This window comes from Balaenoptera physalus (genome assembly GCF_965194825.1).
Source record: "Balaenoptera physalus genome assembly, chromosome: X".
In the NCBI taxonomy this organism is placed as follows: domain Eukaryota; kingdom Metazoa; phylum Chordata; class Mammalia; order Artiodactyla; family Balaenopteridae; genus Balaenoptera; species Balaenoptera physalus.
This window is the reverse complement of record NC_138903.1, coordinates 97,586,720-97,603,875: the sequence shown is the minus strand read 5'-3', so window position 1 is coordinate 97,603,875 and position 17,156 is coordinate 97,586,720. Positions and strand designations below refer to the sequence as shown.

The following is a 17,156-nucleotide window of genomic DNA, read 5'->3' as shown; positions in this document are numbered from 1 at the left end:
GATTTCTGGCGTCCAGAACTGTGAGAGAATAAATTTCTGTTGTTTCAAGCCACTAAATTTGTGGCAATTTGTACGGCAGCCACGGGAAACTAATACCATTCATTTCGTTTTATGGACTTGGGTAAGTCACATTACTTCTCTGAGCCTCAGTTCCCTCAACTGAAAATAGGACTAATCATAGAACCCTATGAAATCATAGGGTTACTGTGAGGATTAAATCAGTACATTTATGTAAAGTGCTTGGTACAGAATAGGTGCTTATTATATGGTAGCTGTTGTTACTGGTGAGTGAAGAGGTTAGTAGAGGGTGTGGGATGTTCTGAAAAGATGGAGTCATATAGTTTATGGACTCTCCTGCCACCATCCATCCCCCATCAGAAAGACAGTAAATATATCAGCAGGTCAGAGCATGGCGTGAGAGAAACTTCTTTCTAAATTATTTTTATTTTTGTTTCTATAATGGTTAAATAGCTTGCTCGGCCATATCGTATCATGAATCCCTTCTTGGTTTTGATGTGCTTTCCCAGCCATAGCATTTACAAGGCTACAGTAGGGTTTTTCCACTGTTTACATTTTAGAGCATTGCCTCTTAATGACCTCTTATAGGGAGGTTCCTTATCTTATCAGTACATGCTTTTTTTGTGAGCAACCAATCCCATTTCGACAGTGGGCAACTTTCCGGTCAGCTTAACTCCTTGAGAGTGGCATTTTTCTATCCTACCAGTTGTCCTGAACTCTAGAGTTGGGGACCTTCTTTCCTTTCAGTCTGTAGCCCTCTATCTCCATTTTTCAGAACGCTGTGAATTCACAGAGCTATGTCTACTTCCTCACCAACCTGTTTGTAAACAGAAAACTCTTAAGTTTCTGTATCTGATATCCTCCATTCCCACCCCACATGGCCCCAGCCAGTGTTAGCTCTGGGAGGCCAGGGAGATCGTGCCCTATTCATCTTTGTAGATAATGCCTTGTATACTGCATGGCATATGGTAAATATTTGTTAAGGTGAGGAAAAACAATAAATACATCTTGGCCCTGGAGTCAGGCAGACCTGGGTTCAAATCGTAGCTCCGCTTTTTGCTAGCTGTGGGAACTTGAGCACATTACTTCAGCTTTGGGGACCTCAGTTCCCTCATCTGTAAAATGATGATAATAATGGTACCTAGGTCCTAGATGTTTTATAAGGATTAGATGGGTTAATATAAATAAAGCCCTCAGGACAGTACCCATATATATAGTGAATGCTCAGTAAGTGTTCACAGTGCCTGAAGGACTATTTAAAATAATGAACAAGTGAATATACATTTTCAACAGGAAGGTGTATAACTCCAGGACATCTTTAGTGTCCATAAGAGATCCAGGGAAGAATGGGAGAAGAATCAGTAAAAATGGGTGTATACTTCATTTACCATATCTCTTACCATGTGATTCCTACTGTCGGGAGTACTTGAAAGCTGAAGTTTATCAGAACAAACCATTCACATTGAATGCATGGAAGGAAAACAACATTTCATATCATAACAGTAACAGTTGCTCAACTTCAGAGAGTACTCCAAAATATGATGACGTGTTGAAAAGTGTAGCGTTGTCAATAGAAGCTATCGCTAGCAGTTGTCTTAAATTAATCAAAAATACTGATTCCGGCGTTCTGGTTTTAGTGCAGAGTACTTGAGTTATTATTGTTATTAGAGAGAGTCTGAGTCAGGAGGATTGAATAGACAAATGACAACATTAAAGGAAGTCAGATGAAATTTCACACATCAGGAGAGCTGCAGAGGCAATGAAAGCAACTTTTACTTTATATGACATTCTTTTAAGTAGTGGTGTAGGGATGATGGGGGAAGGGAGGAAGGAGAATTGATATGCTGGAAACCTAGCCAGAATCAGCTCTTGCTCAAGATTCTGCACCATCAATGGCTCTATTATACTTATCCTGACCCCCCCCCCAGTCCTCCTATCTCCCCCTGTTTCATTCCTTCAGCAAAAATATATCGGGTGCCTACTACATGCCAGGCACCGTTCTGGGTGTCAGGAATATAGCACTAAACAAAAATCCTTGCCCTCCTGGAGCTTACATTCTAGTAGGAATCAGCACAGTATGGCTCATGGACAAATTCTGGCCCATCACCTGTTTTGGTAAATAGTGTTACTGGGACACAGACGCACACTCCTTTATGTATCATCTATGACTGTTTTTGTGTAACAACAGAGTTGGGCAGTTGTGTTGGAAACTCCCTGGCCCACAAAGCCTAAAATGTTTACTATCTGGTCCTTTAGAGAAAATATTTGCTGGCCCTTATTCTAGCAGAAGGAGGTGGACAGTTTTTTAAAATAGATAAATATATAATGTCAAGTAGTGTTCAAAGTATAAAGAAAAAGAAAACCGGGAAGGCAGGTAGAGAATGGGGAGGAGGAACTTACAACTTTAAACATGGCTGTCAAAGAAGATCTCACCAAGTAGGGGACATTGGATCTAACACCTGCAGGAGGTGAGTGAGTGAGTTATATTGATATTTGGGTGGTATACAGCACTGTGGGCCATTGTAAGGAGTTTTACTATTACTATGTATGAGATGGGAAGTCACTGGAGTTTTGAGCAGAGGAGTGACACGATCTGACTTTCATGTTAATAAGATTAGTCTGACCTTTAAATCAATAAGGGAATGATAGACTTGGGTGAGGGCGGCAAGGCCAGGAGCAAGGAGAAGAGTTGCAAGGCTAGGGCAATATAATCCAGGAGGCAGATCATTGTGACTTAAACCAGATGATGAAAAGTAGTCGGATTCTAGGTATATTTTGGAGATGGACCAACAAGATTTGATGATAGAATAAATGTAGGATGTGACAGAAAGAGAAGAATCAAGAATGATTCCAAGGTCTTCTGCCTGAGTGACTGGAAGAATGAAGTTCCCGTTTAGTGAGATGGGGAAGACAGTAAGAAGCAGGTTTGATGAGTGGAGCAGGTCTGGGGGGAAGTCTAGAGTAAGGGTGGAAGCAGGGGGAATTAAGAGTTCAGTTTTGGATGTGTTAAGTTTAAGATGCCTATTAGGCATCCAAGGTGATATGTCAAGCAGGCAGTTGGATATAAAAGTAAAGTATGGAGGGTCCAAGCTGGAGATACACATCTGGGAGTCATCAGCATATAGACAGTATTTTAAGCCATGAGAAATAGAAGCGTCACCAAGGAGAGACAAAAGAAGAAATCTAAGGCTTCAAGCCTTCCCCTACCTTTCAACTCTAGATTTAGTCCATGTCAAAATCCTATCAATTCTTCCTTTATGTTTCTCAATCCAACATTTTCTTTCCATTCCCACTGCTGTCCTCCTAACCCGGGATCTCATTCTGTCTCACTTGGCCTTTTGCAATAGCCACCTAATTGGTTTCCTTGCCTCTAAATGTCAACTCGAAACTCATCAACTCATCTGTCCCTCCCCTCCAAAAAATCCCTCTAGTTCTCCTGGGCTTGCCATCTTAAAGAATAACATCACCATTCATACTTAATTGTTCAAGTTTGAAACCCGGAAATTATTCTTATCTCCTCCATTTCTCCTACTTTCCATATGCAATCCATTATCAAGCCCTGTCATTTTTACCTCCAAAATATAACTCCATTCTGCCCATCTTCCTCTCTCTCTGTTACCTCCAACATGTCCCACATGGACAATTGTAATAGCCTCCTAACTACTTGCCTTTCCTCGAGTCTATCCTCCATACTGATGTCAGTGGGATCTTTTGGTTTTTTGTCATGGAAGTCAGCACTGGTTTTTATTTTTATATTTTAAAAAAATTTTATTAGAGTATAGTTGATTTACAATGTTGCATTAGTCTGTGCTGTACAGCAAAGTGAATCAGTTATACATATATATATATATATATATATATATATATATATATATATCTCCACTCTTTTTTAGATTCTTTTCCCATATAGGTCATTACAGAGTATTGAGAAGAGTTCCCTGTGCTATACAGCAGGTTCTTATTAGTTATCTATTTTATATATAGTAGTGTATATTTGTCAATCTCAGTCTCCCCAGTTTATCCCTCCACTCCTTATCCCCTGGTAACCATAAGTTTGTTTTCTACATCTGTGACTCTATTTCTGTTTTATAGATAAATTCATTTGTACCCATTTTTTAGATTCCACATATAAGTGATATCATATGATATTTGTCTTTCTCTTTCTGACTTATTTACTCAGTATGACAATCTCTAGGTCCATTCATGTTGCTGCAAATGGCGTTATTTCGTTCTTTTTTTTTTAAACAACACTACGTGGGCTTCGCCTACCTATTTCATAGGTCCACAGAATAAAATTCAAAGACCTTTCATGATTTGGCCACAACTTTCTCTCCAATGGTATCTGCCATGGTTCTTCTGGAAATTCCCTCCATTTTAGCCCTGTGGCCTTGTCAGTGGTCTTTACACCCACCATGACCACAGCATGCCCCAATAACTTAGTACAGACCTTCCCAAGGGTATTACAAGTATCTGAGGTAAAGACAGTATAGTTGAAACTCCTAGGTTGCTTGCCTCTGGGCTGAAACTGCTTCCTCCATTCACTTTACAAATACTATGCTTTTCTTACAAATACTATGTGTGCCATGATAAAAGTTGGGAAGCACTGCCTTAGTGCACTCTATTCCCCCATCCTGGAAAGTGCTGTTCCAACCTCTTCTCTAAGTGCCCGTCTATGCCAAGTTCAAGACTCACCTTCCTGATAAAGCTGTCTTGGATGCTGCATCCTCAGCCTCAAAATTCCCATATGACCTGACTAGACCACTCACTTGGCACTTAGTATATGTACCTGTGTGTTGTTAACTTTTAATGGTGAGATATGATCTCAGTTGTGTTGTCAGCTCCTTAAGAGCAAGGAGTTTTATACCTACCTATCCTCCCACCTAGTGCCTTACCATATACTAGGTACTTACTACATTGTTATAATGTGAATAAGCAGAGGAATAGATGAATAAATGAATGGATTTGTGAAACCCATCTGATGGTACAACAGAAAAGATCACTGGATTAAGAGTCAGAGAACCTGGATTCTAGTTCACTTTGCCACTAGATGGTTGCGTGAGACGTTAGGCAAGTTGCTTGCTTTGGTTCCCTGATTCACAAAACAGGAACAACACTTTCCATCCTCACTTCCAAGGTGAGATGGGACCATTTATGAAAAAATTCTTTGGCGGGCAAAAAGAGCATGCTGTTCGAGAATGAGGAGGCAGTGTGAAAGAGGACACTGCAGAAAGTCATGGGTGGAGGAAAAGCCAGTGGGGTAGGGGAAATTTGCCAGCAAAGCAGACTTGCCCAGGAGTGGTTGAAAAAGGATGGCAAGTACGAGAGACAGAAAAATCAAGTATCTCTATTGAGAGGCAATATAACATAGCCATTAGATCCAGACTGCCTAGGTTCAAAGACTGGCTCTGGCACTTAGCAGCTGTGTGACTTTGGACAAGTTACTCAGTGTAACTTATAAACTGAACTTCAGTTTATTCATCTATCCTATGGGGATAATAATAGTACTAATTTCCAGGGAGCTATTGTAAGACTTAAGTCAGTTCATGACTGTGAAGTACTTACAGCAGTGGAGACCAGTGTCTGGCACACAGAGCACTACAGAAGCGTGTGTTAGTTAAAACAATGGCCCAGCTCCTCCTTGCCAAGCAGAACTTCAATGCCCACCATTGGGACTTCCTCCTTGGGCCTGAAGCAGTGCTCAGAGAAGCTCTGAGTTGTTCCTCAGTGGGCATGTCTTCTTTCCAGTTTCCAGAGCCCTGTCCTGTGAGCCTGGTCTATCTCACTGTTCACAGGCCACTTTTACTAGTTTCCAGCCTGCAAAGTTTCTTCCCAATTCTTCAGCCTCTTTCAAAGCCCAATAAGAGTTTATTATGAGGACAGATTAGAGTGGATTCTGTGAGATCCCCAAAGCAAATAGAGTGAGAATAGCCTACTCTTTAAGAAGAATGGCTTTGCAATCAAGCAAAAGTGAGTTTGAATCTGGGCTCTGCAAATGACCAACTAGATGACCTTGAACAAATCAACCTCTCAGCCTCAGTTTGCTCATCTGTCAAATGAGGCCTCACAGGTGGTTTTCAGGATCAAATGAGAAAAAAATGGACATGAAGCATTCAGTACAGGGCCTGGCACATGGTAAACACTCAAAAAGTGTTGATCCTTTTCTTTTTAATCAATTACTTAATTTATTTTTGGCTGTGTTGGGTCTTGGTTGCTGAGTGCAGGCTTTAGTTGTGGCGAGCAGGGGCTACTCTTCCTTGTGGTGCATGGGCTTCTCATTGTGGTGGCTTCTCTTGATGCGGAGCATGGGCTCTTGGGCGCACGGGCTTCAGTAGTTGTGGTGCACGGGCTTCAGTAGTTGTGGCTCGCAGGCTCAGTAGTTGTGGCGCACGGGCTTAGTTGCTCTGTGACACGTGGGATCTTCCCAGACCAGGGTTCGAACCCATGTCCCCTGCATTGGCAGGCGGATTCTTAACCACTGCGCCACCAGGGAAGCAGCAGAAAGTGTTGATTCTTATCAATAATAATCCTAGGATTATCGGTCTTGATCTTAGAATGTAATTTAACAGCATTATGGCTTTCATTCACTACTGCTCTGCCATCCCAATGTGCCCCTTCCAAACCTAAAAAGTGCAAAAAAAAAGTTCTTGGAGCCAATAAATTGAGAACACTCCATTTGAGGTTTATGCCCAGTTCAAAAGCATTACAGAGAAAGAACTGGCAACTCTAAGTACACCAGATTTCAACATGTCTGTGAATACCTCAAAGTGGGGTACTCTCATCCCCCATAAAATCACCAATCTTATTTTTAATTTCATTAAATATATTCTTCTTATAAAATGGCAAAAGTTTTGCCAACGCTCATACTTGCATTTACCCTAGAAACAATTCTCCTATTGAAACAAATCTCCAGTGTGGACACAAGTAGCCAGGCAAGTACGTTTTGCTAAAGTTATCCACATGAGTCTGGTAAGCACTTCTGCTCCGAGTGAAGGACTGGAAAGTGAGTTTGGGGGAAGAGGTCAGGGCCTCTCTTTGAGAAGAAATCCAAGAAGGGCAGGGATAACCACTCTGCCTCCCACACAAAGTGGGTGTGTAGAAAAATGCCCGGCACCCACTGGGGGAAAGCAACCGTGTTTTCTCCTCTATGCATTAATCATGGAGGAATTCCTTCCTATAGTTATCCAAGCATTATCCTTGACACGCCAACTGGAGAATTGTGCTCAGTGAGAAGACAAAATTTATCCCATGCTTCAAAAATGCAACTCTATTTAATGACTGGATTAAATATATGTCGTGTCTAAAGGTCAAATACTATTTAATGTCTAAAGCAAAGAATGATTACCAAATAATGTAAGTATTTTGGATTTATACAACTGTTCCCAAAGCTAATTGTTTGCTGGGAAAAACTGGCCTTGATTATGAACATTAGTAAGTGTGCTTACTTTTCAAATCAAGAAATCAGTCTCTCAAATGGCTTTAATCAAAGAAAATAAAAACAAATAATTCTCAAAATAAAAGCATGAAACAAAACAAAGTGTAAAAAAATAATTGATGAAGTTGTTACTTTTTATTCCCTGATATATATATACTAACAACTTCATAAGTTATGATTTGTAGTTCAAAATATTGTTGATGTTTTAAAAAATAGTTTATATTTGAAGAGCACTTTTTTTTTAAAGGGAAGTCTTTTTTTTTTAATTTAATTAATTAATTTATTTTATGGCTGTGTTAGGTCTTCGTTTCTGTGCGAGGGCTTTCTCTAGTTGTGGCAAGCGGGGGCCACTCTTCATCGCGGTGCACGGGCTTCCCACTATCGTGGCCTCCCCCGTTGCGGAGCACAGGCTCCAGACGTGCAGCCTCAGTAATTGTGGCTCACGGGCCCAGTCGCTCCGGCTCCAGATGCGCAGGCTCAGTAATTGTGGCTCACAGGCCCAGTCGCTCCGCGGCATGTGGGATCCTCCCAGACCAGGGCTCGAACCCGTGTCCCCTGCACTGGCAGGCAGATTCTCAACCACTGCGCCACCAGGGAAGCCCTGAAGAGCACTTTTAAGTTCACCATCTAACATATTTTATAGCAACTCTTGATATACATTATATAAATATATATTATAAATATATGACATACAAATATATACATTATATATACATACATATATAAATATATATTATATATAATATTAATATATGTTAATATATAACATATGTAACACATATATATGTTAGATGCACCTATGTTACTTTGGAGGTCCACCAAAAACTTAGATGTTTCCCATAAAATATCTGAAAATTTTAAAGTAAATTTTCATTTAAATCTTTCAAAAATAAATAGAATGTCAAATTTCTTTTTCTTTTTTTTTAATTTTTATTTTTTTGCCTGCGTTGGGTCTTCATTGCTGCGCGTGGGCTTTCTCTGGTTGTGGTGAGCAGGGGCTACTCTTGGTTGCGGTGCACGGGCTTCTCATTGCGGTGGCTTCTCTTGTTGTGGAGCACGGGCTCTAGGCGCACGGGCTTCAGTAGTTGCGGCACGCGGGCTCAGTAGTTGTGGCACGTGGGCTCTAGAGCGCAGGCTCAGTAGTTGTGTTGCACGGGCCCAGCTGCTCCGCGGCATGTGGGATCCTCCCAGACCAGGGATCGAACACGTGTCCACTACATTGGCAGGAGGATTCTTAACCACTGAGCCACCGGGGAAGCCCTCATATTTCATATATATATGTGATCTATAGTAACAGATCTATACTTACAGTTGACCCTCCACATCCTCGAATTCAACTGCACATCGTGTAGCACTGCAATATTTACTGTTGAAAAAAAAATCCGCATATAAGTAGACCTGTGCAATTCAAACCCCTGTTGTTCAAGGGTCAACCATATAGTCAAAGAAATAAAGACTTTTGAAAAATAATACTTCAAGAAGAAATGCTAAATTCATTGAGCTATTGGTGTCAATATTTCAATACAAGGATGCAAAATTTATAATGTAGTTAAGCATACAGACTCAAAAATCAGGTAAAACTGATTCTCATTTCCTTCCAATCTCTTGCTAACTATGTGACCTTGGGCAAGTTACTTCACTTCTTTGAGCTTCAGTTTTCTTACCTGCAAAGTAAGAATAATAATAGCACCTATGTCAGAGGGTTGATGGGAAGATTAAGTGAGCTAATTCATATACAAATTTTTAAACTGTCTGGCATGTGGTAGGTGTTTAATGACTGTTTTGAGATTTTGTTATTATTTCTACTAGAATGTAAGTGGCAGTTTCCTTCTCATTGTCTTCTCTGTTGGATTCCTATTGCCTAATATAGGGAGTACTCGATAAATATTTGTTGGGTGGATTAATTTATGTGACAGCTATATGAAGGTCTAGGGCAGCTGTTTATTGATTGTGCCACTGCTTCTAATCACACTTGGCAGCTGCACAAGTAACTCAAGGTGAATTTTTTTATAGTAGCTTTATTGAGTTATAATTCCCTCATTTAAAGTGTACAGTTGGTTTTTAGTATATTCACAGAGATGAGCAACCATCACCACAGTCAATTTCAGAACATAATTATCACTCCAAAAAGAAACTCCATACCCATTAACAGTCACTCCCCATTAACTCACAACCCCTTCCACTACCACCCCGCAGCCCAAAGGTACCACCAATCTACTTTCTGCCTTTATGAATTTGCCTGTTCTGGACATTTCTTAAAAATAGACTCATACAACAAGCGGTCCTTTGTGACTGGCTTCTCTCATTTAGCACAATGTGTTTTCAAGGTTCATCCATGTTGTAGCATGTATCAGTACTTCATTCATTTTCATGGCTGAATAATTTCCATTATATGGATATGCCACGTTTTGTTTATCCATTCATTGGTTGATGGACATTGTGGTTGTTTCTACTTTTTAGCTATTATGAATAAGGCTGTTATGAACATTCACATACAAGTTTTCGTGTGGACATGTTTTTATTTCTCTTGGGTACACACGTAAGAGTGGATCTGCTGGGTCAGGTGGTAATTCTCTGTTTAACTTTTTGAGGAAATGCCAGACTACTTTCCACCGAAGCTGCACCATTTTACATTCCACCAGCAGTGCATGTGTTCCAATTTCTCCACTTCCTTGTGAACACGTTATTATTATCTCTCTTTCGATTATACCCATCCTAATGGAAGTGGTATCTTGTTGTGGTTTTGATTTGCATTTCCCTAATGACTAATTATGTTGACCATCTTTTTATGTGCTTATTGGCCATTTGTATACCTTCTTTGTAGAAATGTGCATTCAGATCTTTTGCCCTGCCCATTTTTAATTGGATTACTTGTCTTTTTATTATTGAGTTGTCAGAGTTGTTTAGATATTCTGGATACAAGTCCCTTATCAGACATACAGTTTGCAAACATTTTCTCCTACTCCATTCTGTGGTTTGTATTTTCATTACCTTTGATTCACAAAAATTTGTAATTTTGATGTAGTCCACTTACCAATTTTTTTTCTTTGGTTGTTTGTATTTTTGGTGTTGTATTTAAGAAATATTGCGTGATTCAAGATCTTGAAGATGTACACCTGTGTTTCCTAAGAGTTCTATAGATTAGCTCTTACATTTGGGTCTTTGATCTATTTTGAGTTAATTTTGTATATAGCGTGAGTTAGGGGTCCAAACTCATTCTTTTGTATGTGCATAGCCAATTGTTTGAGCACCATTTGTTGAAAATACTCTTCCTTCTTCATTGAATTGTCTTGGCACATTTAGTGAAAATAAGTCAAACATAAATGTAAGGGTTTATTTCTAGATTCTGAATTCTATTCCATTGATGTATATGTCTACACTTATGTCAATACCACACTGATCACTGTAGCTTTGTAGTAAGTTTTGAAATTGAGAAGTGTGTGTCCTCCAACTGTGTTCTTTTTCCAGATTGTTTTGACTATTCTGGGTCCCTTGCATTTCCATATGAATTTTAGGATCATGATGTCAATTTTTGCAAAGAAGCCAGCTGGGATTTTGATAGGGATTATGTTGAATCTATAGATCAGTTAGGGTAGCACTGATATCTTAACAGTATTGTCTTCTGAGTCATGAATATGGGATTTCTTTCCATTTACTTATGTCTTCTTTGATTTCTTTCAATAACGTTTTGTGCTTTTCAGTGTACAAGTCATGTACTTCCTTGGATTAAATTTGTTCCTAACTATTCTTTTTGATGTTAGTGGAATCAATGGAATTGTTTTGTTAATTTCATTTTTAGATTGTTCATTGCTAGTGTATTGAAACACAACTGATTTTTGTATATTGGTCGGGCAACTTTGCTGAACTCCTTTATTAGCTCTAATATTTATTTTGTAAATTCTTTAGGGTTTTCTACATACAAGATCAAGCCATCTGCAAATAAAGTTTTACTTCTTCCTTTCCAACCTGGATGCCTTTTATTTCTTTTTCTGGCCTAATTGCCCTGGCAAGAACTTCTAGAACAATGTTGAATAGAAGTGGTGAGAGCAGACATCTTTGACCTGTTCCTGATTTTAGGAGGAAAGCTTTCAGTATTTCACTATTAAGTATGATGTTAGCTGTGGGGTTTTTATAGATACCCTTTATCAGGTTGAGGGAAAAGGTGAAATTTATTTGAAACTGGAAGACCATCACCAATGATGAAACTCTCAGGCCCAGTTGTATTTTCTCTCTTCTAGTTTGGTATAATTCTTCTGTTTCATATTCTCCGAACAGGGGGAGAAGGCCTTACAAGGCAGACCTATACCTTATTCTGGGTTTCAAATTGGGAATGTTTCGTTTCAGAGGAAAGTGCTTTAAAATACAGCCTACTGAGAATTGTACAGATACTTAATAATTAATTTGTAAAACATAAGATAGCAGGCTTTCTTTGAGCTATGACTTTATTTAGTTTGGTGAAATTTGGGTTCTGCCAGTACATCTCATCTTTTCCTTAATCTCCTTGATGGGAGCATGGGAATGGGGGGAGAGCATGGAGGACTCTATTATGCATGATACCTAGAAAAGTAGTGGCATGTATGACAAGACCTCCTGGGTGCAAATCCTTGCTCTGCCGCTTACACATTTGGCAAGTTATGTGATCTGTATGTGTCTCAGTTTCCTCATTTGAAAAATGGGGATCATAAAAACAATAATGATGATGATAATAATAATACCTACCTTATATGCTTGTTGTGAGGAATAAATGAGTTATTGTGTATAAAATTACTTAGAACAGTTCCTGAAACTATAGTGAATTCTATTTACATACTTGCAATTAGGCTGAGGTGTTCAGAAACAAAAACGTAGGTTTAAGAGCCAGATAAATCCAAGTTGAAATCCTTCCTCAACTGTTTTGCCAGCTATGTGGCCTCTGACAAATTACTTCATCTCTCTGAGCCTTGGTTTTCTCATTCCGAATAGGAAACAGAACTTACATTACAGGGTTATTGGAAGGAACAAATTAGATAATTCCTGTGAAATACCTAGCACAAAGTAATTGTTGAACAAATTGCAACTACTACACTGCTTTACTTATATATTCCTATTTTAAGGCCAGTGAGATCCTATCACTGAACTTCTCATGCTCATTTAATAGTTCAGGCCGGGGATGGCAAAAGCAAATTCTATAGGGGGCTTTAGGTTTAAAAAAATTGTTTCTAAAATTACAAAAGTAACATATACTTGTAAAAAAATTCAAACTTTCAAAAGTATATAGTGAAAAGTAAAAATCTGTTTTCATACCCATTCCCCCACCCGTTTCACTTCCCCTCTCACAGATAACAATACCAACAATTTGGTGTATATCCGTCCAGACCTTCTTCTATGTATATGCATACATATGAATATATACATAAGAACACATACATGCACATGTATATATTTCTACATAAATGATACCTTACTATGTATATTATTCTATGACTTTCTAATTTTACTCATCAGTATGCCTTTTTTCTTTTTAAACATCTTTATTGGAGTATAATTGCTTTACAATGTTGTGTTGGTTTCTGCTGTATAACAAAGTGAATCAGCTATAAGTATACATATATCCCCATAGCCCCTCCCTCTTGCGCCTCCCTCCCACCCTCCCTATCCCACCCCTCTAGGTCATCACAGAGCATCGAGCTGATCTCCCAGTGCTATGCAGCTGCTTCCCGCTAGCCATCCATTTTACATTTGGTAGTGTATATGTATATCAATGCTACTCTCTCACTTCATCCCAGCTTCCCCATCCCCCCTGTGTCCTCAAGTCCGTTCTCTAAGACTGTGTCTTTATTCATGCCCTGCCATAGGTTCATAAGTACCGTTTTTTAGATTCCATACATGTGCGTTAGCATACGGTATTTGTTCTTCTCTTTCTGACTTACTTCACTCTGTATGACATACTGACAGACAGTATGCCTTTGACATCTTTCCATTTGAGTACATAAAGATCTACCTCATTCTTTTTAATGGCTACTCAGTCATCTATAGGATGGATGTGTCAGTGGTTTACTTTAAAAAATCTTCCATCGTTGCTCTCAGGATAGCAGCATGAGTATCCAATTGCAGGGTGCTTTTTTCTCAAAGCCTATATTTAACAATGTAGCATGTAAATGTGCAGTTTAAGGAAAATTCATAGTTTGCATAGATGATGAGTGTTTTGTTGAATTCTCAGTTGTAGGGACAGAATGGAAAGCTAAGCATTTGGACAGAAAGGAATTTCTTTAGATAAGTCAGAAGGAAAAAACAAGTCACTCAAAATATTACCAGCTTTTGAATTTTTTTTTTTCCTGGCGTGTTCTAATATTGAGAGACTAAATGAAAAAGAAGACCGGAGTGGAAAATCAGTAAGTTCAAAAAAGACCTTGGGACGCTTACTAGATACAAAAGTTACTGTTGATCTGGTGGATAAAACACTGAAATAACTATAATAATTAACCTTTTGTATTGAGAAGTTACCATAATAATTACTCTTTCGGATAAGAACCTAGCCCAAATAATTGAGAAATGCCAAAAAGTGATAGCCACGTATTCAAAATAATTACATTTACATAAATAAATCCATAAAGGAGAAATTAAAATTAATATTTCCAGAATAAGCAGAATACATTGTGTCAATTTCCAACAGCCCCAATCTGTCTACATGCTGCTGATGGAGGTGTCAGAATTCTGGGCAAGTATTCACAAAGTTCAGAAGTGTCATAGCACTGAAGCAATGTGGTTATAAGAGAAGAAGATGTGTACAGATGGAATCATGGAAATGTCACTCATTGTAATATCTGAGCAGGAGGTTGTAATCAAAGCAGTTAGCAATTAGAAAGTACAAGGCCCTAACTCCCACAGAATTTTTGGTACAAGCAGCTCTGACAGCACACAGAACTGTTGTAAGATACTTTGTGAGAAAGCTTTGTCAGTGGTAATGCCTGACTTAATGACATCTGGAAACAGCTGTTTTTCTCCAAAAGACAGCAATATGTCGAAGCCTGCCAAATACAGATAATAAGGTGCTTACCTATCATTAACAAAACTATGCTTTCCTTATTGACAGAAAAGATTTGTTCACATTGCGAGAAGAGTACATTACAGAACTAGTGAACAGCTATTGAAAAGTATCATATGGATGGCTGCAAAGCAGTGATTCCCAGCTCTAGATTTGCCACCCTCTAGGGTGTCTACAATTATCCTGAGGATCACCATGAGCCTTTAGAAAATGTCTCAAAACAAAATTAAATATGAGGCACTTTAATTTTAAAAAATTATATGCCATACAGCATTTTCAGGAAAGAGGGGAGATGGTATAAAATCAAGCTAACAATAGCAATGTGATAAACTCCCACAAGGTTGGGAGCTAATGATGGTAAGACTGGTATATTTTACAGATTTAGCGGTAGTTTTTATGAATTCAGAACATTGTACCAAGGCACATCATCAAACTGTTATAAGCAAATGCATGTGTTTTCTATATTTTTCACACAAATAGTCATCCATGAATTCTGTCTCCAAGCTTTGGATAATTTTTGTACTTAAGCATTTCCTGAATGTCTAAAAAAACATATTCCAGTGCTAGCAACAAAATCATTCATTCATTGAAGAAATGTTTATTGAGAGCATGCTATACGCCAGGTACTAATATGCACATTGCCTGATAGAAAGTTTGTATCAGCCATGTATAGCAGTGTCTGTTTTCCTAAGCTCTTCTGATAGCATATTAGAAAATATCTTTAGCAATATTTTAGTAAAAATAGTATCTTATTGTACTTTGCCATTTCTTTGAATATTAGTAAGATTGGACACTTTTTCATATGACCATCTGTATGGTCATTTGACCTTTTGAATAATCTGCTCACAGCCTATGTCCACTTTTCTACTTGTCTTTTTATTATTGATTTGTAAAGGCTCTTTACATATTACCATGCCATCTATCTGACCTTATTGTCTTTGAGTAGGAGCTTCCAGAAACAACCAAATTTGCTCAGTAACTATCAGAGTTGAAGTCAGCTAATGCTGTCAAATATTTTTATAAGGTCTATGAATATCCTGGAATCATTGTGATTATGTTCACTTCTCCTGTTTCTGCATTTAATCTAATTTTATGTACACTAAACCAGGTTATGCCATAGCTAAACAGATTCCAGGAGTGTTCAACAAGCAATATTGTTCAGTAGTCAATAAAGAAGAAATTGAACTATAATCTTGCCAGTGATTTAAAACAAAACAAAACAAAAAACTAAAAGATGTTACTATAGTTGCCACCATCAGCTTGCTCATCATTCTTGAAGTTGGCATTAATAGTAGCATCTTTGGAATATTTCAACACATTTTTAGTGCTATGTATATTTAGAAAGGACTTCACTGCCAACTAAGGCACACTCTATCACACTGCTTTAAAAAAATCTTAGCAGGCATACACAATTAGGTCCTGGAGATTTGCGGATTTGAGAGCAATACTGACCTTTTCACCAGAAATGGCAGAAGCTAATTTGAGGCAATACCAGAGCTGCTCAGTAACTTGAGCCATCATCCTCGATGACAGGTATGTATTAAAATTTCCATAGAATTCTTTTCTCTCTGTGATTCAGAGTCAATAAATATTTGCTGAGTCTTAATAGGTGCCAGGTGCTTTTTTTTTTTTTTTTTTTTTTTAAGATATCTTTTTTTTTTTTTTTTAATTTTTATTTATTTATTTTTGGCTGTGTTGGGTCTTCGTTTCTGTGCGAGGGCTTTCTCTAGTTGTGGCAAGCGGGGGCCGCTCTTCCTCGCGGTGCGCGGACCTCTTACTATCACGGCCCCTCCCGTTGCGGAGCACATGCTCCAGACGCGCAGGCTCAGTAATTATGGCTCACGGGCCCAGTTGCTCCGCGGCATGTGGGATCTTCCCAGACCAGGGCTCGAACCCGTGTCCCCTGCATTGGCAGGCGGATTCTCAACCACTGCGCCACCAGGGAAGCCCCGTGCCAGGTGCTTTTACATACAATCTTTCTTCTGATCCTCACCACCAATCTATTATATCAGTATCCTCATTTTCATATGAGGAAATTGTAACTCAGAGAGGTTACATGATTTGTTCATGGTCACATCGTAGCTATTAAGTGGCAGAGATGGAACTTGAAGCCAGATTTTCCAAGTCTAAGTCTAGTGTTCTTCTGATGGTGATGCAACTGCCCTCCTCAGCAAGACTGGATGGGACATGTGAATGCCCCAGGCAGGCTTATGTACTGGTGCCTCTTCAATATTTTTAAAATGTGTGCTCAACATTTATTTAATGAGAGTAGGGAGAGACTGCGATCCTTTTAATAAAATTGTATACCTTTTTCATTACGTTCAAGATAGAGAATTTACCACATATACTTGTCACAATAACAGCTGCCATTTATTGAGCACTTACCATGCATCAGGGATGAACCACTTCACATGGATTATCTCCTATAATCCTAAGAGGTTGGCATCATCATCATCACCATCCCCATGCAATATGTGAGGCCCAAAGAGGTTAAGTAATTTAGCCAAGGTCATACAGTTAGTAGGGAAGCCAGGATTTAAACTTAAGGCAGTCTGACACCTGAGCCTATGAGCTTAACCACTATATTTCACTGACTTCAACAACAATAAAAGTCCTAAATTAGCATTTTAACCTACTCATTTCTTTCTTTTGTCACTCAAAACTGAATACAATGGAGGTAAT

The 17,156-nt window shown here is 38.7% G+C and overlaps 1 long non-coding RNA gene across 1 annotated transcript in view; it reads right to left on the bottom strand.

Moving 5' to 3' along the window:
• Positions 1 to 7,910: 7,910 nt before the first annotated feature.
• LOC309653271 overlaps positions 7,911 to 17,156 on the bottom strand; it is a 29,939-nt gene continuing 20,693 nt past the window's right edge. Inside the window, exons 2-3 of the long non-coding RNA XR_014259057.1 lie at positions 8,760 to 8,816; positions 7,911 to 8,664 (exon numbers count right to left, since the gene is read on the bottom strand). This is a non-coding gene — a long non-coding RNA (uncharacterized lncRNA). The remainder of the gene's footprint in view (positions 8,665 to 8,759; positions 8,817 to 17,156) is intronic.